We start from the raw sequence: 27,289 nt of genomic DNA, 5'->3' as shown, positions 1-27,289 counted from the left end.
AGCTCCCCTTTTCCCAAGACGTCCTTTTTTTTTTATTCTCTCCCATGGCAAACCCAGACTCGGACTGTTCTGCCTGTCGCTTGACGTTTGCACGTTGCGTCACCGCCAACCCTTGTTTGCTCTGCACTCGCATTGCCTAAGCAACTCACAGCGAGTCCGAAGCCGTTTTATAACGATGGACGAAATACCACAGCGAAACCGCCTAGCCCGTACTATTTCCATTCAGTCGCGCTACTTGTTTCAATATGCGCATAGTGCTCACACTGGAAAAGGTTTTTTTTTTTTATGTTCTTCCAAGTTTCAACTCCACGTAGTCGGCAGGTGTTGACAGCAACCCGCTAGAGATTGAGATTTCACTTATAGTGTGCGAACCATGGAAGTAAGCTTGAAACCGGCTAGCAAAAGAGATAGAAGTGAATATGCGCAAAGAGCTTCGTCTGTTTACTCTTAGTGTAGCATCCGTATAAAATTTTTCCCCAGAACATCCATGATGAGCTAATAAGGGAAAATGAAGAAGTTATTGTAAACAATCTACCTGCCTTCCGTTTAGTTCCCACGGCTGCCGCTATCCGGTTATTACAAGGATTCCTCCGTATGCATTACTGTGCAAATTTAAAGGTAACAAGGTGAGAGCATACAAGGAACTACCGCCACGCAACTTTTCTTTTCACTTAACCACATACTTGGCCTCCATGCTAACAAGCGTAGTTGACTGTTTGCCCCGTATATTGCCTTCCCGCTCAAAAAGCTTTCAGGACAGGTATTTTTTTGTGTGCCTAAGGGTGATGACGAAAAAGTTTGAACAGATTATTGAGTTTTTTTCTTTCTTTGGGGAGAAGAGAGTTTTGGGGACGCGGGTGTTGTGTGCGTAAAACTTAAAATGTTATGATAGTTCATTGAGCCGCCCGCATGTGCGACTGATCAAACAAAAAACTCTGCCTTGTTTGTCGAAAACCTAATTATTCTTCTCAGAAAAAACAATATCACCGATCTTCAACATAACTCTGCCACGCAGTAAAGTCGGGATGCAGCAAACTTCATATGTAAAGAAGAGCAATGTACACATTCTTGACATGCCAAATACAGACAACCAGAGGATGCTTTTTTTTTTGCATAAACTGTGCGCGACTCATCGTTGTTTTGCGAAACAAATTGTCGATTCACTTATTGTAGCTTTCCACGGCTTCAGTTAGCTTAGAATTCCAGGGCTCTTCTGAAGAGAAGATTTATTTACTTTAACCGTTACTTACTATTACTGCTTTTAGTGGGCGTTAATTTTGACTCATGATTATTAAAAGAACGACCTGTCCTAACATTGTGCTACGAAGAACTTTTCTTTTTACGTTAGAATCCGACGCAACATAATTTGGGATTGACACCGTAATGTACGCGCGGAATGCGCTTGCTTACATTGACGTCGTGCAATTACCTTTAGACTAGTATCCCGATGCAAATTGACTTAAGATCGTCAGTACTCTCGAAGCACCTGCTATTTTCTCCACTTGTTTTTGTACTTGTTGGTTTTTTCTTCAGTACATTCATTTTACAGGCAAGGTAAATATAAAATTAATAAATCGAGATCCGAACGAGTACAAAATGAAAAGTAGACAACAGCTAAAGAACTGGCAGCAATACTGTAGAAGCATTACAACTGAAGTACTTCAAAAATTTCGTGACATTTGTGATAATGATAACGATAAAAATCTGAATATCGTGCACAAGCAGAGAACATTGTAATTATTGGTGAACATGAGGCAGCACAACAGATCTTCCGAATTCTGCTTTTACATTTTGATGATGATGTTGAAGGTACAAACAATACGTGAAAACTGAATGCACGTAAAAATAGAAGGGCATGTAAATATTGCTGCGGGGAAATCTAAAAAAAGAATAATGCTTAGCTGTATGCAACGCAACAATCTGAGGAGTGAAATATTCTCATGCGCACAATTTCAGAGCTCAGACGTCGTCAAAACCGCTGATGGTCACATCATCATTCACTAGGAAACACTATGAAGCAGCATTGCGAAATATTTCCAACAGAATTTAACATTGCATGTGGTGCAGTGTTACATGTTGCAAGTTCTGTAGAACCACACAAACATACGACACATGTATTGCTCCTACAATAACAATTGAGCGGAAGGAGAGAGCGCTCGTGTTGTATGCAACTTTGGCTTCTTGTTTCGCCAAGAACGCACTGAACAAGGCTGACAATAAAGTGCCGTCTCGGGTTGCTTAGCATAGCGCGGGTTTGCATTCATCACCATAACACCGTGCTTGAGGCCCGCGCACGTGCTAGCGCGGAGCTTTGCTTTGTATGCAGGGGAACACAGAGACGCCTTTTCCTAAGGATAGAAGAACAGGCAGCCAGGGACGGATCAACTTTAATTAAGACCTAATTATAGAATGATGCCGGCAGCCCAAGCTATGGGATTTCGCAGCCAAGCTTTATATTCTAGCCTCGACTGTGTCTCCCTTTTGAAAGCGAAAATTCGGTTCGTCGTGTAATAGGAAAGTTAGGCCTCCGGAACCAAAAAGAAAGAAACAGATAATAAAGCTGTGTTACTCCATTCTGGGCCCAAAAGGCATCCAGGAGGGAAAAGAATAGAAGGTCAGGTTTCGAAAGGAAAGGCTAACAACCGCAGTATGGCATAAGCGGTCGCGTATAACTCTACACACCTAGTCCTGCACTTCGTCCCACGCTTGTCAGCACGACAGCGGGCAATTATAGACAAAGAAAAAAAAAAGAGAACCAGGGTACGCAATACAGAGGACGACGAAGGCAACGCGTCCTGTCCCATCCAATTAAGGAAGACTGCGGACGTCTTCGCAGCGTCGCGCAGCGCGCGTAACCCCTCTCCTCTCCCCGGTCGCCGTTGCAGCCTCCTGTCTCGAAGATTGCTCCCTTCCAGTGTCAACGCTGCAGACCGGCGCTGTGCTGCTGCCGGCCACGGGAGTCCGACGCAGTCCCTCACCACGGCCGCCCTTGATTGGAGCGCGGCGCCCACCTTCGAGACGCTACTAAATTGATTGCGACCGCGCGGAGCGAGAAGTGCCCCCGCGAAGGAGAAAGAAAAGGAACGCTGTCGAGAGATCTATTTGTCATCGACGCAGTTGCCTGCTTTTCTTCGACCCACTGTGTTCTCTTCCTGGCGCACTTGTGGTTGTAACAAGGACGACATCCGACTGGACAGTGTGCTATGTGTGATGCTTTGGACACCGTCCTGCTTCGTGCCGGTATTGTTTGTTGTCTCTTTCTGCTTATTAAAAAAATTAGTCTTGCAAGCACCAAACTCGGTCGCGGCATCTTTGCTTGTGACGCTCACCACGCAGGTTTTCATACGAGGAGCTACAGAGTGCTAAGTGGCGCTGTCGTATGTTGAACCCAGCTGTAGCTAAGGCAAGCAACACACCAACTAGAAGGGATCAAAGGGGAAATGAAGAAGCGAACATTTTCACTTGAAATTTTATCATGTGTCCTCTTCTTTTCACTGCGTAGAATGTGTTTTCTTAGGTTGAAATTGCAAATGTAGTAGAGGAGGCTTCTATGATAAGAAGCCAAATAATTTAACGCATTCAGGCATACGTAAAATTTATCCTGTTCTCTACTTAAGCATTCGTTCTCACCCAGACGTGGAGCTGGCCGCCTTGTGCTGAGAAGCCACAGAAATTTGTCCGCAAACATACACCGACAGAGGCACTAATAGACCACCCCGTGCCTTACACAGATGTCATTTCGGCTTCATTCTATGAACACTCTACTTTCATTAGGTGCTGGGGTGTCTAATGACACTTCTACTAAGTCTAATTATCTAAATGAATGAAGTCCGTGCTCTATATGGTTTGATTTAGGAACTAAACCTTTGGCCTTATTCAACAATGAGAACCGATTCTCGAGGCATATGCAATCTAATACACCTTAAACAAAGCGTGGTGAGAATTATAATTGTGTGACGACGACACTTTTCTTACTTTATATGCGTTCACGTTCACATAATACAGTCTGCTTGTATTGAACCAGCATGTTGTGTTGTTAAAGATGATTCGTTATTCAAGTAGGTCTATAGACTACGTATTTATGGAACAGACTAAATATAAATCACGCCAAATGGAGGAAGAGTCCCTGTGACGTCGAACAAAAGTCTCTGTCCAGGTTTGAAAGCTTCTAACTCTGCCTCGATTATCCCCTGTAGAAGAAATTAAGCAGTAAATGCAACTCCCTTCTGGCCATGCACGTCATGCGTGCCAACTGGTGGCCGTCATACACTCCTCCTTCCACGGTAACCACCGGTAATCCTCTAGAGGGCAGTAACTACCCCTCCAGTTACAGAGGACTTCAACACCGACGCCAAACCCCAGGAACGGGCACTTAACAGCTGCGATATAAAAAAAAAAAAGAGGCAGGGCGAAGCTTCGTTGCTTAGCACATAAATTTCCGGCGAGTGCCGGCTTACTGCGTGCTGTGCAACGCTGCTTTGGTTTTTTGCGCACACAGCACGGAACAGCTAGGATAAAAGCAGGCGCACTGTGCTGTGGTAAGCACCTACAAAAGATAGCAGATATGCTGCAACATCATACTTTGCTTTATTGCATTTAACAGCGCACAACACAAGCACAATCTTGTGGCCGCTAAAGCGCGTACTAATAAGCTTCATGTGGCATACAATGCTGTGAGGGCGAAAGACTAAGTCAATACTCGTCTATTGTCATTGGCTTTGGCTTTGATGCGTCTTAAACGAGCTGCTGATTGAAGTCGCGCATCTCTTCTACGAAGCGCTTATGCGTCGGTTCTATGTTAAAGTCACCCACAAGCACTGGCGGATCCTTCACGTGAGACTGAAGATAGCCCCGGATGAAGCGCCCAACCTTTTTGGCGGGTGCAGTGGGCGAGAAGTAAGCGCAAGACGCCGGTATATCTTGAGCAAAGCACACAACCTAAATTTCTTTAATGGTGTGACGACCACTGTTCGTCTGACTCCAATGCTTGTTTTGGTCCTAGCGTCGATTGGCTTCCGGCTCCAGAGCGCTCACGACAAGGAATCCCGAGCGGCGACCACAAAATTCAGACTGCTGCACATGTCGGTGGTCGAAAGCTTCTTCACCGTCCATAACAAGAACAAAAATCTAACTTACGCGCGGGAGCGGCGAAGTCACTTGATCCGCTTAACACTAACATCGCAGCTTCATCATAGCACCAAACCATACCCTATTTTTAACAGGCCCTGGGGTCGTGCCAGATCTGTTTCTCACCATCTCCTTTTTCTTAAGCAGCGGTTTAGGTGCCAGGCCAGGCGCAAGTTTTTTGCGTCGCTCAAAGCCTGGCTCCTGTTAGTTCTGTTTTATTGAGCCATCCCGTTCTCCTTAGTACAAGCCTATCTTAGGACGAGCGTCGCGTAGGTCGGGCGTCGCGCCAGCTGCGTCATCGCATTATGCTGAAGCTTGGCTCAGGGTGCGGTCCGCAAGACGGATTTTTCCGCGAAAAGGAGAATAGATCACCACACCTGTCGCTTCTCTCGGTCCTGAAAAGCCACAACCAGTCCCTGCTGTGCTTTCTACCATGGGGCTGTAGGGATGCGCCCGAAGACAGCATTAACTTTTGGAATAACGGCCCATGACACGTGCCGGCGTGGAAGTAAAGTAGGCGTAGGTTGTAGGACTCCAAACTAGTTCCTTCGGGCAAGCCGTGAAATGAGACCGGCGCTTCGATCGGTGCACTCTTGCATTGTCTCCTGAACGCAAGATTCGCACGTGCGGAAGGAAGAGACGGAGGGAGCGTGCGATGAGGCCGGAGTGCGGAGAGGACGGGGATGGCTGCGGGGCAAGAGACGTGAAGTAAACAGGGCTGCGCCACTCAGCATGCCCCGAAAAGGGCACGCCACACGACGAAGTGGGTGTCGTCGTAAACGTTTGTTGATAGATAAAACTCTGTCATAGAGTACTGCACACTGTTACTTAAAAAAAAAAACACCGCGCTTACACTAACGAATACACCCAATTATAGCTTGGATGGGCACGTTAATAAGACCCTAATTAGGCTCCTCAACACTGCGTGACGAAAACGTCTCTTCTCCTAGCCTGAACGCAATTTTTCTAGAATGCCTCAACCTTTCTTAAAGCGTGAGGAATCAGCATACAAATGAACAACGCAAAACACATGCTAAGGTTGGCGCCAGTGCGCGGATTGTTTATTTCGTTCTCGTCCCGCTTATATATGTCGACTCTCCTGCTACGTTGAGCAGAATGCACTAACTTCACCTTGTTCAGAACAAGGCTCAGGCGACTCTTCAGCCTTTCTGTGCGTGCGGACAGCAAACCTCCGAGACCACAGCGATGCACGGGTGCAGTGATTTCTGCAAAGCATCTGCATTAAACCTGCAAGCTGCCCGAGCTGCTAATGGCCACGGCAGTTCGTCAGCATGTTCCATCGGTCGAAACCGGTGGCGTGTCACGTAGACGGTGCAAACACAGACAGACTGCGCTGCTGCGGGATACTCGGCCGCAAAGTTATGACAAAGCTGGATTTTCTCACAGATGTCGCACTCACTGCGGTCATCCTCAAGTTAGCCATAGACGATTAGAGTAGCCACGTAGAAATAACGCTTTATTTTATTTGTCTGCCATTGCTGTCCAATTCACCTGCCTCAGTGCAATATTTCTTTAGGCTACACAGATATAGTCAGACAATGTCTGCTGCAGGGTTTTAGAGGCTATCAGTGAGGCGTTGTACGCGTCTAAAAACACGTTCACACGACGACACCATCAGCGCAGGAGCGAGCGAAGTTCGAAGTAGGGTACGTAAAGTTAGCGGCGCCGTAAAAGCTGACAGGGCTTCTGCGACCCGCTCCACACAATGTGGCTCAAAAAAGAATGCGCTCTGTCGGTATCGGACTAGCAGCGCCAAAGAGAGAGCGTACATTCACAAACCGCTCAATCCATTTCTGGCAGCGTATCATCTTTGTCGGTAGTTTGGATGCGACCTGCGCCCCATATCTCTCTTCACATGCTTAAATATTTTTATTTGATGTTTTGTGAGATCCGTTGCCGTCTTAGTTGAGCGAGCAACATGAAGTTTGTATGTAAACTTGCGAGTAAAAGTATTTCAGAAGTTACTTCATGATTTTGAAAGAAACTGGTACTTTCAACTTCTATGCTGTATGTGGGTGTATGGTTTTTTATGTATGAACATCATGACGAAGCATTATTTTTGTGATTCCCGTCACTTCATTTCGCTAGCAAGTTGCATGCGTTCCTGCTCACTGCATGCAACGCCGTTGTTTACTGCATATGGAAGATCGCATATTTAATATTTAATACGACACAATCTCTGAACATCGCAAGAAGTTCTGCTTGCGCGCATGCTCCAACTAATTTTTTCTTCCCATGTTGTGGCAATAGTAATGATAACAATCTTATATAACACGTTTTGAACTAAAAAGCCTTACTTAGAGGTTTATCCAGCGCTTTCTTCGTGCGAGATTCGCAATCACAATAGAGAGATTTAATTGTAACTCAAGCTGCTACCTTTTTATTCACTTACATTCTAGCAGGAGAAACTGTAGAAGGAAAGGAATTGGGGAGGCATGTAATGCACGAAACAAAGGAGCTGGACTGTTAGAGTAGCAGTGCATACACAAAAAAATGAAGTATCATGAAAGTACGATATTTCAGAATAAATAAATTGGTAAATTGGTTGTTAAGGAATGGAAATGGCGTAGTATCTGCCTCACATATATCGGCGGACACCTTAACCGCGCCGTAAGGGAAGGGAGGAAGGTAGGAGTGAAAGAATAAGAATCAGGTTTTATTGTCCAGTAACCGATCACTGGATGGATTCCTGGGCTAAAAGCCAGATATGTGGCTTGACAAAGGGCTGGGAACCTTTTACATGGCAGCAGACGGAACTGGTAGCACCGAAAAAAAAGAACAAAAAGAAATAAACCAAGAAAGAAAGGGTTAAACATTGGGAGCTAACTCAGGCTGCTACCTTTTTATTCACTTACATTCTAGCAGTAGAAACTATAGAAGAAAAGGGATTGGGGAAAGGTATGCAATGCACGAAACAAAGGACCTGGACTGTTACAGTACCAGCGCATGCACAAAAAATGAAGTATCTTGAAAGTACGATATTTCACAATAGGAATCAGGTTTTATTTTCCAGTAACCGATCACTGGATGGATTCTTGGGCTAAAAGCCAGATATGTGGCTTGACAAAGGGCTGGGAATCTTTTACATTGCAGCAGACGGAACTGGTAGCAACAAAACAGAAGAAAAAAAAGAAATAAACCAAGGAAGAAACGGTTAAACATTGGGAGATTGCTTTGCTTTACTTTGAACCTAACTCAGATCGTTGCGAGCCGCCGCGGTGGCTCAGTGATTATGGTGCTCGGCAGCTGACCCGAAGGACACGGGTTCGATCCTGGCCGCGGCGATCTAATTTTGATGGAGGCGAAATTCTAGAGGCCCGTGTACTGTGCGATGTCTGAGCACGTTAAAGAACCCCAGGTGGTCGAAGTTTCCGAAGCCCTTCACTACGGCGTCTCTCATAGCCTGAGTCGCTTTGGGACGCTAAACCCCATAAAATAAACCAAACAAACCTAACTCACATCGTGATGGTTGTGGTTGTCAGCAGTAGCTGTTGTAAAAAAAAAATTTATTGGGCAGCGCAGCCTAATTTTTGCTCGCGAGGCCTTTGAACATGGTATAATGTCTGTGAAACTCTAGCGTAGCTTGTATACCGTGTGGTACAAGCAGCATTTCTCCCTTACTCTGTTCATTTTTCTCTTCATACTGCACCAGAAAATACCTATCGATTTGAGGTATTCTGTGCATCGCACTGGGAGTGCGTATTCAATTTTTTAGATAGCGCTTTCTCGGGGCAGAATCGTATCACTGCGTCGCATACGAATGCTGCTGTACCGGAGATGCATGCCTGGGTTTTAAAATCATTGAATACAGATTTTAGCGTGATAATGTTAGGGGTCTCGTTCGGCGCAGAACCCGACGTAGTTGGCGTCCTCGCTTATGTGGGCGAAAAGGCCCGATTCCTGGAGAAAGTCTCGACGTCACACGTAGAGGGGTAGAATAAAAACTAGACTGAAGCATTAGAAAACTAGTGGTTAGAAGGTGGCAGCACGACTAAAACATCATTAGGACACGTAAATATGTAAATAAAATGAAGTGTTCTGAAAAGAAAATTGCAGCATTACTCGGGAACCAGAACTCTGACCTTTGGGCTGCGAGTAAGACACACTACCTCTAGGCCACACAGACACATTCCCACGGCTTCGCTGAATTGGAGCGTTGTACCTATGTAATGCGTCCTTCCAGAGAATATAGAAACGTCCGTGTCTGCTTGGGCAAAAGGAGCCGATGACGGGATCCATTGACGCTACCACGGCATAAAGGCCGAACTAAGTGTCTCCCCAATATTTTTTCTCTAGGTCTAGCGGCGTATGAATAAACTGCAAAGTTAGAGGTCATCAGAGTTGAACGCGAGCACAGTTTTTAAAATTTCAGAATCGGCACCATGGTTCGCGGGATCGAACGTGAAAAGAAGGAGGCTTTTGAAAAAAAAAACAATTTAGAAAGCTCTCCAGGTAGGCTTACCTACGTCGGACATTGATAAAATGGCTGCGCTACAATTAAATACTGACGAAGTTTATACTTTTTACGATGTAGAAGTTGTGGACGTGATTTAGTTGACGATACCAAGCATATGGAAGTAGTTTCAGCAATGTGCTCAAAGGAACAAAGTCGACTTATCGTGATGCCAAAAGAATATTTATCACGTCAGATATTTCAAACTATGATGTGGTTAAGAAATTTTTAAAACACGGCTCACCTTCGACGTTAAAGGCCTTCGATTTCAGAATATAATGCAGCGCCCTTAAGGAAGAAATAAAAAGTTAAATTATTGATTTTACTTAATTAATCGTCTTTATATTGCACTCTAGCACGCAAAGAATATCTGCCTTGCGTAGAATACAGGTGTCCAGACCGCATCAAGGTATCTTTCAAGGTTTTCAAAGAAAAAATTTTTGTTGCGAAAGCAACACTACGCTAGTCGCCGAGCCATTTCGCGGAGCAGAGGAAAGGCCATACTGCGCATGCGCGAGGAGCAGTGACGTCACACGGCGCACAGCTAGCGTGCCATCGCCGTCGCTGCGCGGGTGACTCAAGGGTGCCGCCGCCGCACTCGCCAGTTGCGCATGCGCAGTAGCGGCGCATAGCTAGCGTGCCGAGGCCGCCGCCACTGCCGCGCACTCTCCATAGCCCCCCCCCCTCTCTCTACTCTCCGATGCGCAGTAGCGGCGCACAGCTAGCGCGCCGGGGCCTCCGGCACGCCAGCTATGCGTAGTGACCTCACTTGCTCCTCGCGCATGCGCAGATGGTCGTGCAAGAGCACGCGAAACGGCGAGACTGTCGGCAGTGCAGCTCACGCAACAATATACGGCTACGCGCCGATATTGCTTTCGCTATCGTCCAGGTTTAACCAGAGCTAAACCGCAGCCAAGTTTTTGATTAAATTCAACCGGGCCATATATCTTCATGTTTGCATTACGAAAACAACCCTACTTGCACCAGAACAAAGCGTCCTGAAGAGATCTTCGCACCCCAGCATGCCTGTGGCCCGAAGGAGCCCAACATACGCCCTCACAATTGTCAGTGCTAAAGCCGACGATTTCTGAGCCCTGGACGGAAATACAGGTGGTGTGGACGCGAGTAGCTGTTTCGCTTGCCAAACCTGATCCAGTATATGTAATCACACCTAAAAAGCAATAAGCAGAGCGGGTGACAACGCCAAGCAAGCGTGATCATGAGGATTTAACAAATAGCTCGCCTAGGACAAGTCCGTAGAATATCAAGAAATTCACGCTTCCTTATCGCGCACTTTTTTAGTATGCATATGCGACACATACGCGTGATTGAATGCCATTATGAATGGTTGAAGAACGAACTGATTTCAGATAAATCAATCGACCACAGCATTTGGACGTTGGTACCAACTTTAGTGGCACAAACGTATGAATAAAGGGCATGTGTTCCTCTTGTTATACATTTACCGTTAAAAGGTTTGGATTAAGCCAGGCCAAGTGTGGCTCTATCTACAACAGTCGTGAATACGCAGACACGCGCGAATTTGCTTTATCAGCTGCAGTTGAGAAATGAACCCGAGCTTGCTGGCTTGTGAAAAGCCCAATTTCTTACCCAAGAACCAACAGCGCACGCACGCACGCACGCACACACACACGAACGCACAAATAGACGAAAGTTTAGAGAACAAATTTGGTTTTGAATATCAGCACAGAGAGCACAAAAAGTTATTGCTTCACACTATTAGGGTTGGTATTTATAGGAAACGAAACAAAAGAACGAAATTAATAATTAAATGATGGCACATCATGTTGGAGAGGTCTTTTAAAAGAGGGTAGCGAGATACAGTTTACAAAAAAAAAAAAACATTTGCCGCACTTTTCACGCTGTGCCCCATTTAAAATAAAAGACAAGACCCGAATAAACAACGATCTGTTTTCGAGAAAGCGACGGACTTTTGTGGGTGCGTTCTTTTTGTCGAAACTTTCGGCATACTGTTTCGAGAGATGAAAGATTCGGTAGCCGGGTTTGAGGTCAATAAAGGGTCGAGGACTGTAGCATGTACTATTGATTATTCATATACAACCTAAATAAAACAAAAAAAACGTGATCTGATTTCTTTCCTGTACATGCTTTTCAGCCATAAGATCAAACCAAACAAGCAGTTCCTTCCTGCTTGATTTCTATGTCATTAGGCCTCTCCCATTTCTGTGCTTAGATGGCATTTCCAATACAGATAATCGATTTCAACGAAAGGCACTGAAATTAGGTTTGTCGGTGCTTATATTATCTAGATGCCCAGACAGCGTCTGGAATGGACAAATTATGCCTTATGACGATCGAACACAACAACTACAAAAATTTCTTTGCACATACTGGCACTATTTACATGTGCTCGTTCAAGAACTGCCTTGCGGTAAAACAATGTTATTTTGTTAAAGCCGTAGTGATGAAGATTTCGCTGTGATAAGTGTAGTGAACCGGCGTACTGGTTTTTTCAAGGAACGACCACAGTGAGGGCATAATTTTACAATCTCAGCCTGACCACCACCGTTCGAAAATGTAGAAAACACAGATTGCAAGCCTAGAAAAGCCGCTGGCAGTAATAACAGTAAGCAGATTTAAATGCATTTTTCTACTTTCAAAAAGCATTTATGCCTCGCGCTCAGCCAAAGTATCTGTGTTTTAACCCGACCGCGGCGGCCGCGTTTCGATGGAGGCGGTACGCAAAAAGTCGCTCGTGTGCTGTGCGATGTCAGTGCGTGTTAAAGATACCCAGGGGGTCGAAATTATTCCGGAGTTCTCCACACCGGCACCTCTTTCTCTCTCTCTTCTTTCACTTCCTCATTCATGCCTTCCTTACGACGCGGCTCGGGTGTCCACCGAGATACGTGAGACAGTTACTGCGCCATTTCCTTCCCTCAAAATCAATTTTTAAATTTCTTTCGCACTCAGAAACCGCAGAATGAATCCGACCGAGCGTATTCCACTAGTCGTACACCAAACAAACAAAAAAAAACACTACATCAGCGCAAGCGACATGGCAAATACAGCGCGCGAGGTTTACATGCATAGAGAAGTGCCAAGAAATCGGACCGTAGACACGGCACACTAGATTCTGAAAAACATTAATAATAATCTTTGAAAAAATGTGGTATAAAAATCTAGCTCTCTAGCGACCTGCTTAAAAGTCATTGGTGCACAAAGAGCTCTCAGCTGTAAACAGGGTACCAATGAGAAGAAAGCTTTGTAGAACTTTATCATGGAATGGAGCCGACAGTTGAAAGGAAAAGAGGGGCTTGTTATGACACACACATGAAAGAAGTCAACAGTCATACAAACAAAGGAGCATAGGGGAATGTTTCTATCGATTTTTGAATCCGCGCCGTTGAATACTGAAAAACTATTATTATGATTATGCGATCACTAAAGAAAATTGATTATGATGTAGAAGAAAAATAACCACATGCCGCAGGCGGAATCCCAAGCCACCACCACCGAATTTTGGCGTCCGGTGCTGTACGAATTGAGCTATGGCGGCGGCTGTGCACTTTTATACGTCCCGAGGAATTTACGTTGCGTGTAACCTAACCTTCAGAGTGATCAGCAGCGCCACCGTCATCCATAGTGGCGGACGTAGTACGTCCTGCATTACCGCGAGTGCCACAGAAAACGTGATCAAACAATAAGAGAGGAGCTGTGCGGGAACCCTGTTATGCTACCCATGGCATCAAGACTGCCAGGACAGAGGCCTTGGTTAAGGTACTGAGCGTACAAGGGGAAAAAAATAAGGGGCTTCTTATGACACACATATTAGGGTAGCCTACATTCACTGAAACAAAGGTGCATTGGGGAACGCTTCCATCTTTATTTTTAATCTGCGGTATTGAATGAAGGAAAAAAAATTGTCATTGAAGGATAATTCATTATGAAGTAGAACAGAAGTAACTACATGCCAGTGGTGGAATCCGAACCCACGATATCCGGATTTCGCGGCCGGTGCTCTACCAACTGAGCTACGGCGATAGTTTATGCAGGATCATTGCTTCAGAAAGGACACTTCGCCTCACTAAGGGTGTATACGAGGTGAAGAGAGCTTCGCCGAACTTGGTCTTGGTCGGCGATGGGGGCTAAGGGCAGCGCCTTCCTGCGGTCATATCGCTTATCTTACCGGACGTTCGGTGGAAAGAGCAAGCCAAGAATATAGAAGCACAGAAACACACCTAGCAAGGCAAGGAAGGCAAAAGTTTCTAGAATAGTAATTAAGCGCCATAAGCTACAGGTGAGCACAGACAGACATGACACGACGGGCGCTGTTCGGGTGCTGCTTTGTCTGTCAAAGGTGCGCAGCTCTGTGTGCTCATTTCAAAGAAATAGCGCGAAATTACTATTCTAGAAATAATGCATTACCAACTAGCCACGCAGCGTGTTTTACTTAATGTAGGCGGTAACATCGTGCGCTTTACACGTTCGGAAGAGCGAAAAGGTGCGGTTGCCGCTAGTTTTGTATATGCGGAGGTGATTCCACGGTGCATAGCAGGTAAATATATTTTTTTTGTCGAAATGTAATTAATTGAACTAGCCACCTTCCAGCTAACCTAACTGACTCGAAGTGACTCGAAGACCTCGTATGAGCAATCCTTTGAAGAATGACCATCATCTGAAAATTGCAAAAGTAAAAAGCAGCAATTGGAGTGCTGTTAAAAAGTATTTAAAGTATTTGAAAAAGTTGCCCAAATGGAAATTGTTCACATTTTACGATGTCAACAGGTTTGCTTAAGAGTAGTACGGGGACCAACACATTAGGTTTTAAGGTGTGAGGTAGGGTCTGCAACAAACAGTATAGCAAGAACAGGCGAAAGGCAGAGGTTGCACTTGAGTGATGGAAGAAAAATTACAAACGTGGCTCTGTATTTCTGTTGAGGGTTCCTTTCGTGGCAAGCGATTTCATATATTCGCGAAAAGTGCACGAACTACCCTGATTAAGGCGCACTTCCTCGAGTAGCGCTTGTTCCTTCTTAAAATTCAGGAACATAAATTGCAATTCGCGTGACACGCCGGCACGTGTTACGTTACTTAACACATTCAAGTATGGCGCACTGGCGCACTCACTGCGGCGAAAAGTTTGGTTGAGAAAGACATTTGGTTGAGAAAGTCGTCACCTCTCATCCCTTCATGCTTCTCCTGCGGAAAAGAATGCTCCGCTTAAGCACAAAAATCTTTGCCAAGTTGTAATGCCCACGACTACCTCCACGCCCTTCCTCACCCACAGGCCTTCTTATCATCTTTCCTTAGTTTTATTCTTTGACTAGTTTCTATTTTGTGCATAAGCAATAACTGATACACAGTGAGTCTAAGTTTCTTCTCGATGTAAAGACTTGCGGCGCAAATTATACTGTTCCCGGCTTGAATCATAAAAAAATTTTAAAGCCTTACATCTACTAGACTGGACCCTAAAGAAAATGTTATTTGCTTAGTTGCTTATCGTGCTGGATTAGTTTATCTTCACAAGCCGCAGAGACACTGCGCCTGCGAACGAAGTCATGAATGTTGTCCTGCCCTATCTTTCCGGCCACTGGAGTGGAATCGAGAGACTACAAAGAAAAAAGGTTCGTACTGGGCGCGTAAGGGTGGTGGTGTTGGTGGTGGTGAAAACTTTTATTTTGTGAAAAAGAGTTTGGGAGCCACAGAGTGGCCCCGCTACATGGTCGGCGTCCCTAGTCCGGGACACCGCATGACGAGGCCCCGTCTCTCGCCCGTTTCACCAGAGCCCTTTGGAACTCAAGCGAGGAGCAGTTGAGGAGGGCAGTCTCCCATGCCTCTCTGGAAGGGGTAGGGGAAGGGGGAGGTGGGGATTTTGAGTACATGCCCACACCATGTGGAAGATATCACAGGTCTCCCCACAGTGTGGGCATCATCGCCCATCCGTGTTAGGATGGTAATGTTTTATTATTGAGGACAGAGTAGAGTACCTGTCTGCAGGCGCCTTAAAGTTCGCTCCTCCGTCTTACTCAGCCCTTTTGCAGGAGCCGGGAAAAGGCGGTGGTTGTCGCTCTAATGCGTTATGATTTCCTTGAATCGCAGCAGCGGCTGGTTAGTCTCCGAGCCAGAAGAGCTGGGATGAGGAGCCCGGTGAGTAAGCGCTCGGGCAGCCGCGTCAGCGGCCTCATTACTTCGTAAGCCCTGGTGGTCAGGAGCCCAAATGATTCGTTTGGGTGCTCGATCAGTAAGAATGCATACGTCAACAGCAGCAAAGAAGCGAGAGAATGGAAACACGAAGACTGTAGAAAGACTGTTTCTTTTCTATCTTTTCTTTTTGCGCAGGATCATCAGCAACTTTATTTATTCCTCCTTCAGGAGAATTAGCTTCAGTATTTCGGAGGATGTCATAGTAATTTGGTGCGCTCAGAAAAACCTCAGTGCCATTCCCCGTACCGCCTTGAGATGCTTGACTGTACCACGCAATAGACACTTGAGACTTAAAAGCTGGGATACTTGCCGGCCTCTTATACCATTGGTAATTGATGGAGAGCAGTGAATGCCTTCTCAGTGATTTCTACCCGTATGCTCCACGTGCGGTCAGAGATAACCGCAGCAGTGTATAATTTAAGAATGTTCAAAAGCAGAACTGGAGCACACGTTATGTCCCGCAGGGGGTCATGAAAAAAGTACCCGTTGAATTTCGCAGCTGCAACCGTGGCTTAAGCTGACTGGCACCTCGCATATCATCGTAATTTTTTTTCGCTTGGCAGCGAAAGCGTTGATGGCTTTTACTGTTGTGTTCTTAACCTTGTATCATCCTAACTTTCTATCTAAACCCTTGTTAATCATCAGGTTTAACGGACGACGTTCAATCTGTTCTCGCAAGTTAATTTGCTTTTGTCTGAAATCAAATATTTTTTTAACTGATTAATATAATACAATCACCTGCATTTGAACGCAGAACAAAATTGCTCACAAGTTTTCTAAACCTCATAAAAAAAATCCTCCGCTCTTCGGCTGATGTTGAGGGACTCCTGGCTAAAGCCCTGTCTTCTGCTTTTTAAGAAGTCCATGGTACTAACCCGGTGCCTACGGGAGGGCCTAAAAATATCTGGATTATTTTCATTTGCCATCAATTCCCTAAATATTTAATACATGCTTCACATTACGTAGCAAACGAACTGCAGAAAGTATATTACGTTTTAGTATTTCACAGCCGGATGACAATTAGAAGAAATTCGAAACAGCGCCCAGAAGTGCCGTTAAGCATAGCAGTCTGTAGCGCTCCAAAGGGAGGCGGCAGATATTTTCCAACAACTAATCGCATAGACATCACCCTTAATTTCCTCAGATGATTTAGGCTTTTTATTGTTTTCAGGAGCATCTGAAGGCAGCGACGTCCTGCTGTCTGATAGAGATTTAGTTTCCACGACTTTTAAATTTTATAACAGTTAGAGTATATAGAAACTACCAAAATTGGAAGCGTTTTGGGAGATGAAAATTCAATATGTGAAAAATATGCTGCTCCCATCGCATTTTTGGCAGAGGAAACAAATACAGGTGCGACTCAGAGCAATGAAGAAAAGTGTCCAAAACTGACACTTTCAGAACATAGTCATCTAACCCCATGCAGTAGGGTTAAAAGCCGACCTGTCGCTTCTATGTATTGACAGCTCGGTGGACGAGTAGCCTAAAGATGCTTCTCGGTACCCCAAGGGCATGTGATCGAGCCTCTACTGTTTCCGCAAACTTTTGTTTCCGCATAATGTTAACGCGTAGTTTTTGAATATTAGAGCACGTGACACCTGGTGGAAGACCAGGGAACTAGAAGTACTTCTTCCTAAATTTCTGGTATTTATTTGGGACAAGCATTGGCAAAGAAGGCTAGTCAAAAGTTGCTGATTGTAGGGGCAAGCACGCGTGTATATTTTCAGTGGCATCTTACCAACGGGGCTCGTCCACATCCATGCTTATGTGGTTACTGCGCTGTGTCGGCCATAAAACCGCACTACATAAGCATTCGCCGAGAACTTTAAATCCGAAGTTTTGAGAATCTGTCACGCACCACAAAAAGAAAAACGGCTCTTGCCTTTTTTTTCAAAAGTAAGAGATGACTTTGCTTCCAGATTATATCCACTGGCCGCAGAATCTACTTTTCCTTACTAGAACAGTATCGCACACAATTTGAATGCAAGACTGCACCGACTTGAGGACATTAGTTACCAAGTTGGAGTTGCAGCACACCTGTGGCGTGTCGTTTATTCAAGTAGGTGTTTAAAGAACATTATTCGTAGTTGTAATGCTGTTTTACGAGCGCTAAGAATACGGACGGGGAGAAACAGATAACCGAGGCTTTGAAAGAACTGGTTTATATCTCTCGGTTTGTCCTCTTTGAGTTTCTCAAGGTGTACAGATCAGTGAAATTATCCACTTCACCCCCCTTGATTGGTAAGAACGCTCTTCAGTTCGAATTCCATAATGCTGCCCGGAAGAAAGCATTGATTTTTGCTAAAAACGGTGTTTTTTGTTCTTTAGGTACAAGGATATAACTGTGTTAGTGTGTTGGTCGTAAAATCGTTTTAAAAAAATGACACCAGAAGATAAAAAGTGCTCCTCAGCTTGTAATTTGCAATTTTTTCTCACACACTTTCTATTCACTCTGCCGCCAACACGTGGACAAGGAACACTGAAGTTTGATTGTTTGGGCAGAAAATTTATAAAATCCGGGATTAAATACTTCTTGCTTGCAAGTAACAAGAAAAGCCATGCAAAGACTTCGCCTTTAGCATGGTAATTAACTGTCCATGCGAAAAGAACTAAAGAAAGTGTAACAAGTCACGAGGAAAAGATGGCGAGAAGATGGCACAATGTCGCTGCCACGTTTAGCTGAGAAGCTAAACCTGGGGGCCATATTAAACATCAACGTGAGAGGTGCCGCCAACGAGATCGGCTTAGCACGCTTCAACTCACGCGAGTGCGGGAACATTCTATATTTGGGTAACCTTTTCACATCCCTTACGAAAAGGGCACGACACGCTCGGCTTGTTTTGCCTGACTTAGGCTTAAGCTAATTGGAATAGTGAATGCATAATAAGGGATTAAGTGCCTTGTATTAGCAAGAAACAACCGCAACCTAAATTTCGAGAGGTTTTTTCTTGCGTCATCATAAAAAGTTTCCTTACAGGATTGCTACAGTTTGTGGTAGGAATTCAACAGAAAGCAGGCATGCTGGGTGATAGCAAACACGCGTTCTTAGCGTTAGCACTTACTGGTTTCGATGTTGAGTAATGATGTTGCGATGCCAGAAAGAAGCGTAAGGTGGCGAAAATTTTGCAGGAAGATTAAGGCGTGTACAAAACGAAGAAAACAAAGATTTTTCGAGGGAAATAAAGCACGCCTTGTTGCCGCGAATTCCAGAACTTCGTAAACTTTTTCTTTACCGAGGGTGTCTAAAAAAGAGAACCGTGCTGGAAGTGTATAGTGTGTTTATCAGCATTTGCCCCTCTGAAATATGAACTTTCATAGATAGCTCAGTGAAAGATGGAGGCGGGGGTGGCTCTGCATTCAATTAATGGGTGCTGACGAGCTTTCTCAAGATGACAGTTTTGTAAATACGATACATGAGCTTAAACTTAATTTCATTTGGTGTTTTTGAAAACTGCTACGCCGACAGAGAGTTCCGCAGTTATTCGTGCAACTTTGCAATGAGCGCCCCGTCATTTCTGAAGGTAGCAGCAGCCTTTGATGGGAAATTATATCCGGGCCGCCTTCATCCTATCACTCTCTTGTGCGGCTCATTTCGTAACTTAATTAGTATTTCATATCACTTTGCACCGGTGGTGTTCTTCTGCAATCCTGAGAACACGTTCTCAACGTTGTGCTTTCAAGACGGCCGCAGAGCATTGAAACAAACATGAAATCTTAACTGGCCCTATTTTATTACTTCAGCGAACTGCGAATGTTCTTGTCCGTAGCCGAACTTTTCTGTTTGATTCCAAGCAAGGCTCCTTAAAACCACTGCAGTTACGAGAAATGACTGGTCGCAAGTTTCTAACGAATGACTGAAAAGCAAAAGACTGATTGCTTTGGTAGAAAAAAATAATGCACTGTTTAATCTGGAACTCTCTACAGTTAACATCGTTTTTGATAGTGGTGCCGTTGCACGCTTTTACCAGAGGAATACGACCATTAGTTTTAAAAACATCGGTTATTTTTCTTCAGGGTTATGTTGCGCAGTTTCTTTCGGGAGGGTTTAAAATGGTCTGTGATGAGTTTAAAATTTTCATTGCGTTATAGAGACGCTTTTTGAAAGCGTCTCTTGCAAACCGCCTTCCTTTCTTGCAATTAAAGGTACTAAAAACAAAAGCAGAATATTTTATTTTATTTGCTGTTTGAGACCACTATGATCAGAGCGCAGAACAAGAGCTCATTACCTTTCCTCAGTCTCTGAAGGAAAGTTGTGGTTAACAAATTTACCTTTATTTATTGTCAACTTGAATGTTATCTACGCTCACTCATCCTGTAGTTAGTACCCAACAAGTAGAATATGAAGCGTCGTTGCAGATTTTATAATTTACATCTTTAATAGCTTCAACTTACCAATTTAAAGTTTTAGCGGCACAAATACTTAGCTGCGCGTGCGCCCGAAAGAGGCGTTAGTTTCAACTATTTTTTCTTTATTTTGGTTTAGTAATAGTCACCGGCCTAATATGCTACCCCCAGTCGATAAGGTCCACGCATCTGAAAATTTTTGAGCACGCGCGTATTGAACGCACTCAGTTCGTTTATTATTTCTAGTAATAATTATGTGAAAACCTATTTATTACTGCAACCTATTTATTTCACTGCAAAATTTCTTGGATATACAGTACAGAGCAACAAAATATATATAGCTCCTGTCAGTCACGCGCTTGGAGCGATGAAAAAATAAACCATGGCGATGGTTGAAACGTATACTAATTTTTTTTTTAATTAAGTGGACCTAAATTGAGACTATGGAAACATAGAGTAGCTTTGCATCCTTTTCCTTCCAAATGTCGTACTCACTACTCCAGGCGTGAACTTTTTCATGAACGGAGCTCCATTCATTCGCAACGCAAAACCCTACTTAAGTTACCTGCGCTAAGCACAGATATCCAAATCGCTGTTTACTCAATAAAGCATACATCTGTGACAGACCCCTGCGCAGAAAAATATAGTAGGCAGAAAACATGTCTTGTCTTTCTTGCAACGTCAAAAACTGTATCTGTGGCAGGCAATATCATATTCACTCGCAGACTGCTGTTCCTTCCTATAGATTTAAGGCAGACCGCGCACTATGCCGTACGAGTGAACTTTCGAAATTTGCTATAAGCGCAGAGCAAAAAGCCTAATGAGCTAGGTCCCGGCTCGATAATTAGACGTTTACCAACCTCTTTTTTCTTGTGCTTTTAGTTCTACATGTACTTGTTCTGTATGATTTCGCACCTGGCAGTCTCTTGCAATGGTTTCCGATGTCGAATTCAGCAATCAAAGATATGCAGTTTTGGTTCATACGTTGAGCAATAAGCTGAAGAGAAAGTGTCTGCAATGTCGGAGGAGCAATTTTTATTTTAGAGCTACGGATCCGAATACCTTTTCGCAAGTACCCTCGAGAACATGAAAGAGCGCTTCCAATCAAATATCAGAATTTTAGAGTATTTGTACCTGGCCCCCCAGGTAAAATCTTTGATTGGGTACCAGAGTGGAAACGAACAAAAAGGAAAACAACGCTGTTTCAGAGCTCATTACTGTGCTTCAAACGAGCTCGGCATAAACAGACGCTCCGGCTGAGTGCTCTGTAAATTGCCTAAGTCGAAGTAGGCAGGATTGCGCAGGACTAGTGAGGCTTTCGATCCCCGGTTGAATAAAAAAGAAAAAAACTGGAGTAAGAAGCTGTCTTTCTATAGCTAAAAATTACTTCAGTTGATGACTTTTGCTATTGATTATAAAACTGGCAGGACGTTTGCAGTGGAAGAGCTTCGCTCGAGGGTAGCTTTCACTTAGGTATGTTGATTGCATGTGTGTAACCATGAGAACAGGCAAGAAAAAATGGCCCCCCTCACTACTCTCGCCTAGGTAAGACGTACGGCCGAAATTTGTAAAGCTTTACGTAGCCAGTAAGTACTGAGTACATTTATATCACAAAATCAATATAGAACATGGAATAGCTGAATTACCCGCGCGTTCAATGGAGCATTGGATATAACCAGAAGTATTGAGAAAAAAATTTTCTATCCTTGTGTGCATCGTTCACGATCGAAACGATCGATCGGAGCGATCATCTCTAATTAAAGTCAGTAAACATTCGCGCTGATCTCCTCGTGTTTTAGGGTTAGACTTCAACCTCAACCACCTTCCTGTCCTCCACCTTCCAGTAAAAAAGGAACATTTGTATTAGCGCGTAGATAAGAGACATTTTTGATGTTTTTAGAATGCTCGCACTTTGATAACCACAGTGTTCAGCTAAGGCATGGGTAAGAAGAGAGCCCAGCTCCTGATCTAAAACCAATCACGACACAGGGCTACAAATATTTACTTGCCGTACTCTATCCCTCATTACTGAATACCAAAAGGCAAGAAAACAGCCAAAACTGAATTAGGCAGGTAAATCAATTTCCAATATCGTTCCTTCTGCGAAAGTTCTACCAAAAAGTCAAGATAGGAGGCGCATACTTAAGTAGGTTCAACGAATTGATTTTAAACGGCGGCGACCAACCCTCTGCGGCTTCGTTTCTTACGGCTGCTTTGAGGCGCTCCGCCGCAGCGCTTGAATGTCGATCCGGTCGTTTTTTGACATGTCTGCTCGCAGCTGTTTCGGCTCAGTCACGTGCTTAGGAATATGAATAGCTTTTGTCGTTTCCCGGCAACAAATTTTGAAGACCGTGGTCCGGTAGCGGGCGGCCCACCTAATTTTTCTAACGCCTTCCAAGAGAGACAGGCAATAGAGGTGCAGATATTTATCTACTGATGTCGAAAGTGAGGTTTGCTCTTCTGAGAGATATTATACACTTTTTAACAGGTTCCTTCTTTTGTTAAGGAGTCATGGTGAGTTGTTACATACATTAAGATACCTATATTGCAAGGCGGAAGCTGTAAAACATACTGCGTTTGACGCACCATAAAGGAAAATTGTATTCTAAAGAGTGAGAACATATCGCGTACAGATGCCACACACAAGAAAAAAAAAGATTGCCCTACGTGCATGTCGTAGGTTACAAAATCATAATTTTGCATCTTGGGCAAGCTCTACCATGTCCGATAACCACGCGTTTGTGCTCCTAGTTGGCGTATTAATGCTATCCGTTGTTGGCGACAGCATTTCGTTAAAAATGCAAATATTGCGGCAGAAAATCGATGGTCGTTATTGAGTGATAACGAGCCCTCATTCGCAAAAACTGCTGAAAGAACATTTGCCTTTCGGCACGAGGAAAGCTATTGACTTGAAAGTAAAAGAAAATTGGTTGCCTGTACCACCGATCACGCCATCAAAACTTCCCAACACTAATGCTGCCACGCTAACTATGTCATGGTTGACAAAGCGAGGTTTGATACGGCTGCGGCCTGAGCGATACGCCCATTCTTAGCTACAGGCTAATAAACCTCGCGATATGCGCGATAAGGTGCACACAGTGATGTATCTGTGCATGCGGCATGGAAAGCGCATTCTTTGGTTCATTGCCTCGCAGCACAATGCGAGCAGCCGCGCTTAATGAAGCATCGTTAACGGCCTTCTGCCTCACTGGAGAACATGAGAGCTTATCGATGGAAACGTTATACGCCAAAGGTTGGCACAGTGATAAATAGGTACGATAATAAAGACAAAAAAAGGACAGAACTTATGCTCTTTGCCGCCATACCCGTCGGCCTCGCTCTTTGTCACTTTTTAGGCGCTTGAACTGAGCATTTAATGAGAGCTACAGCTCTCAAAAGCTTCTTCACCACATGGTACGTAATCACGATTTCACCTGGGCCTTCTGATCAAAACTTCTTTAATGGCTGTCGCATAATACTTGTATAACAGGGGGCCGACAGCTGAGTAATCATTAAAGTATCTGTTCGACAATCTCGACGACGCCATGCTTCACTGACGACGAGCGTATCCTATTGTCCACGCGCAGTAAAAAACAGCGAACGGTACAAACGCTACTTATTGCGACACAAACCGGCACCAAGAAAATCAAAATAGTTGGTTAGTGTCTTTAAATAGATATTACAACGAGGAGGGCACAAAGGCACCAAAAGGGTCCCACGAATGAACTCAAGTCACAGAAATCATTCTAAGGTCCCTGGACAAAGGTACTCTCTCAGAAAGCAAATATTTACGTCAGGCTCAAAGCAGACAGTGACAATTGACAAGTGATACAGCTGTGTTGTCATGCGATGCGCGTTTAACTATTTATTTAGTCCAGAGAATACAGAATCCCAAATGACGGCTTGGCTCAGCAGGAAACAACTGGATATGTGCCGAAGCACTTTTGTCGTATGTGCATGAATTAGGCACTGTTTGTTCCGGCGCGCTGTAATAGCCGTAAGCTATCCTCTCTGCCTTTGTCTGACCCTATAAGTTATTCATCTGCTCAAAGCCTGTATAATTGAAATGAAAGGCAACCTCGTCCCATTTATATACATCTCTGGATAGCGCATCGACGTTACCAAACAGAGTATCTCGTATTATAAACGCTGCATGCTAAAATTCCCACTGACGCATCAAAAGTGCGTTAACAATAGCTGAAATCATTGCATTTGGACCTTCAGCGAGCGTTGCAATGGTGAATGCAATGCAGGTTCCTCTTCGGGGTCACATATTGAAGGTTATGAGTGGCGGCGCAAAATTTCGGACAAATGAGGTTCTGATTTGTATATACCGGATCATAATCAAATAATGGGAACTCTAGCTTAGAAGAACCGGGATCCCATATATCGCGAAACGACATTATCTCTCCCGCATGCACCCTCATTCCGAGCCACGTGCTACCCCTCAGCGCAACAAAGCTGCTTCGATTGCCAGTGGGATAACACACGATATAGCCGTTGGTATTTGCAACAGGAGCAGGACATGCACAACCTTCTTCTGTTCGTTGATTGTTTCGACACGACAAGATGGTTTCACTGAGAGCCGCCTCAAGAAACTAAGGTAAGAGCCAGTCTGAAGACATGCTCACCTCTTTATAACGTGGCACGTTCGTCTCCAGGTGAAAAAGGGTCTCGTTGGCCCCCACCAAGCGTCGACAGTGTCCAAGACCAAGACTACGCGAAAGCCGACACACCGCGTGCGTCTCTTCTGAGGCGGGAAGAAAAAGCGCGCCTTGCCGCTCCAGCGGAGGAGGGATGCGAGAACGCCGAACACTTCCGACCGCGGCTCCGACCTGGCCCTCACAACTCGCTCCGCGATCGCCTGTCCGCGCTTCTCCCGCGAGGAGCCGGTGTGTTTCTTTCCCCGCCGCCTGGCGCCGCCTGTCGGCGGCACCGCGAAGCTTTCTCACGCTGCACGGCACTGGCTTCGCCACCTTTTGATGCTTGTAGCTGTAGTCGACGGTGCTGCGGTCGCTTCTGTTATTTCGGCCGCTTTTCGAGCGACGACGCGGCAGCACACAACGAAGCGCGCTCACAGCGTCTGCCGTATCTCGCGCCGGCAGGAGGCACAAAGAAAGCCGGCCCCGCTGTCGTCGTCATCGCTGCTTCGTCCCAAACCGCAATAAGCGAGAGGCCGCTGCGGGAACGTAGGGAAGACGGGAAGGAGGGCGGGGGAAGAAGGGAGCGCAGCGTAGCGTGCTGGTCGTTTTTTACTCTCGCCAACGACGGTTGGGACACACTCATTTGCGGCTACACGCTGCACAGCCGTCCAGTTTGCTTCGAGTCTCGTCTTTCGGAAAGTGGAGTTCAGCTGGCCTTTACGAAACACGTTAACGAGGGCTGCCTGTGCTCAGGATTGAAACTCTATTGCTCTTCATTGAGGGAAGCAGGGAAGTGTGAATAATGTTATTTTTCTTTTTTTGATCTTTTTTGTTTTGCCTTATTTATATGCAGTAGGGAAGCGACAAATTAGTGATAAATTGTCACTACTATCTGAAAATCTTCAGTTTGCTTGTCTCAAAATGAATGTGTATGGTGTAATGAAACGTATCTCCTAGGAAAAGACTCGAAGTAAAGGATTGCTGGCAACTTCCTTTTAGTACTTCAGAAAACCTGTGGGGCGAGCTGGTGCATGATTAAATGGTTGGCGACGCAATGACAACAACACAAGAAAAGGACAACGTGTGCGCAACACGTGTTCGCATGTGTTGTCCTTTTCTCGTGTCGTTGCGCCACCGTTCATTTCTTGGTTTTAGTATGTAATACTTAACTGTGGAAAAATATAAAATCAGAGTATAACGTTCCTATAAATAATTACATATTGTTTACATTGTTCGCAGTCAATATAGAAGAATATACGCACACTTGAAGACTTGTTGGCACATGTGCCCGCTAATTCGCTCTAAAGTGCTCTGGCGTTAGGGGTAGGCGTGTGCTATGCATCTGTGTTGCCGCTTAATAAATATATCAGACACCAAAATTCTCGTAATAAGAAACATATAATATATAACGTCTACATAATGGGAAAACGGTGCAATGTTAATATTACTCGTATTAATCGTGAGTTGTCTCACGCATGCTCTATCCATCACTCTGACTTCAGAACGGTATCACTTAGGTCAGGTCAGGTAAATAGTTTTCTAATTTCACCCGTACTCGCGCAAACCTGTGAAAAACCATCATTCCACCGTGTTTCTGCTTATTCCTGGGTCAGTATTTATGTTCAAACAGCAAAGATTTCACTTAACCTTGATGTCCATGCCTAATAAGTGTTCTTGCTATAGACACTTTCATGAATCGGCTGTGGCATAGTAGAGATCAAATGTTCAAGACTATAACAATTAAGACGGGACTGAACCAAGCTGTTTAATGTGAAGCACTTTGCGGCGGAGCTCTGTGTGCTCGAAAAACTCCACAAACCTCTCTTATAGCGATTGCTTTGCTCGGCAGCGTTACTTTTCCAAAGATCGTCTGATCTACCTGCGATGTAGCGCTGGAAAGAGAAAAAATAAATAAGAACAAATAAGGCAGAAAGCTGAAGAGAAGTCCACCTGTTTCTTTGCGTGCTGCGACGGCGCGAAACGTGCAAAGGGAATAAAAAGAGAAGCCAATAAAAAGGAAACAGCCGCGTGAGAAAGAGAATGCCATCGAGAAATCGCGAAACGGCGAGCACACCTTCGGAAGAGCGAAGCCGGCAAATAGAATGTCGTTTCTCCCGAGCCCCCCTCCCCAACTCTCCCAGACAGTGCCGACAGCGATGCGAGCCCGGTCGCTTTGAGTTGGTGGCATCCGCTGGCGTCCTTTATCCATTCCCTTCGTTTCCCTTTTATCCGCTCCTCTGTTTCCTCCTTTCCCACCTCTGGTTTATTTTAGTCGCCGCTCGTCATTTCACCTCCTCTGCTTTTCTTTCTCTCCGCCGTCTCCCCTTCTTATCTTCACTGAGAGTCACCAGAGTCGCGCTGTGATTGAATCGAAAGTCGATAGAGAACGGAGATCTCAAACAAAAGAAGCTTTACCGATCTCCGCGTGTGCTTGTGGAATTGGAAGGAGAGAAAATAACAAAGCACTAAAGGAAAAACAAAATAAACGATTGAATGAAGCGCACCGCAGAAGGAC

The 27,289-nt window shown here is 44.8% G+C and overlaps 1 protein-coding gene across 2 annotated transcripts in view; it reads right to left on the bottom strand.

Moving 5' to 3' along the window:
• LOC149371660 (cell adhesion molecule Dscam1-like) overlaps positions 1-24,991 on the bottom strand; it is a 324,006-nt gene extending 299,015 nt beyond the window's left edge. For both annotated transcript variants that reach the window (XM_089565897.1, XM_089565898.1), the window contains exon 1: positions 24,763-24,991. The gene's annotated coding sequence lies outside the window, so the exon portion shown is untranslated. The remainder of the gene's footprint in view (positions 1-24,762) is intronic.
• Positions 24,992-27,289: the final 2,298 nt, after the last annotated feature.

Source organism: Amblyomma mixtum, chromosome 1 (genome assembly GCF_055824585.1).
Source record: "Amblyomma mixtum isolate Tamu chromosome 1, ASM5582458v1, whole genome shotgun sequence".
Classification (NCBI taxonomy): domain Eukaryota; kingdom Metazoa; phylum Arthropoda; class Arachnida; order Ixodida; family Ixodidae; genus Amblyomma; species Amblyomma mixtum.
Note: the sequence above shows the minus strand (reverse complement) of the source record. Positions and strands in the feature narration are given on the sequence as shown.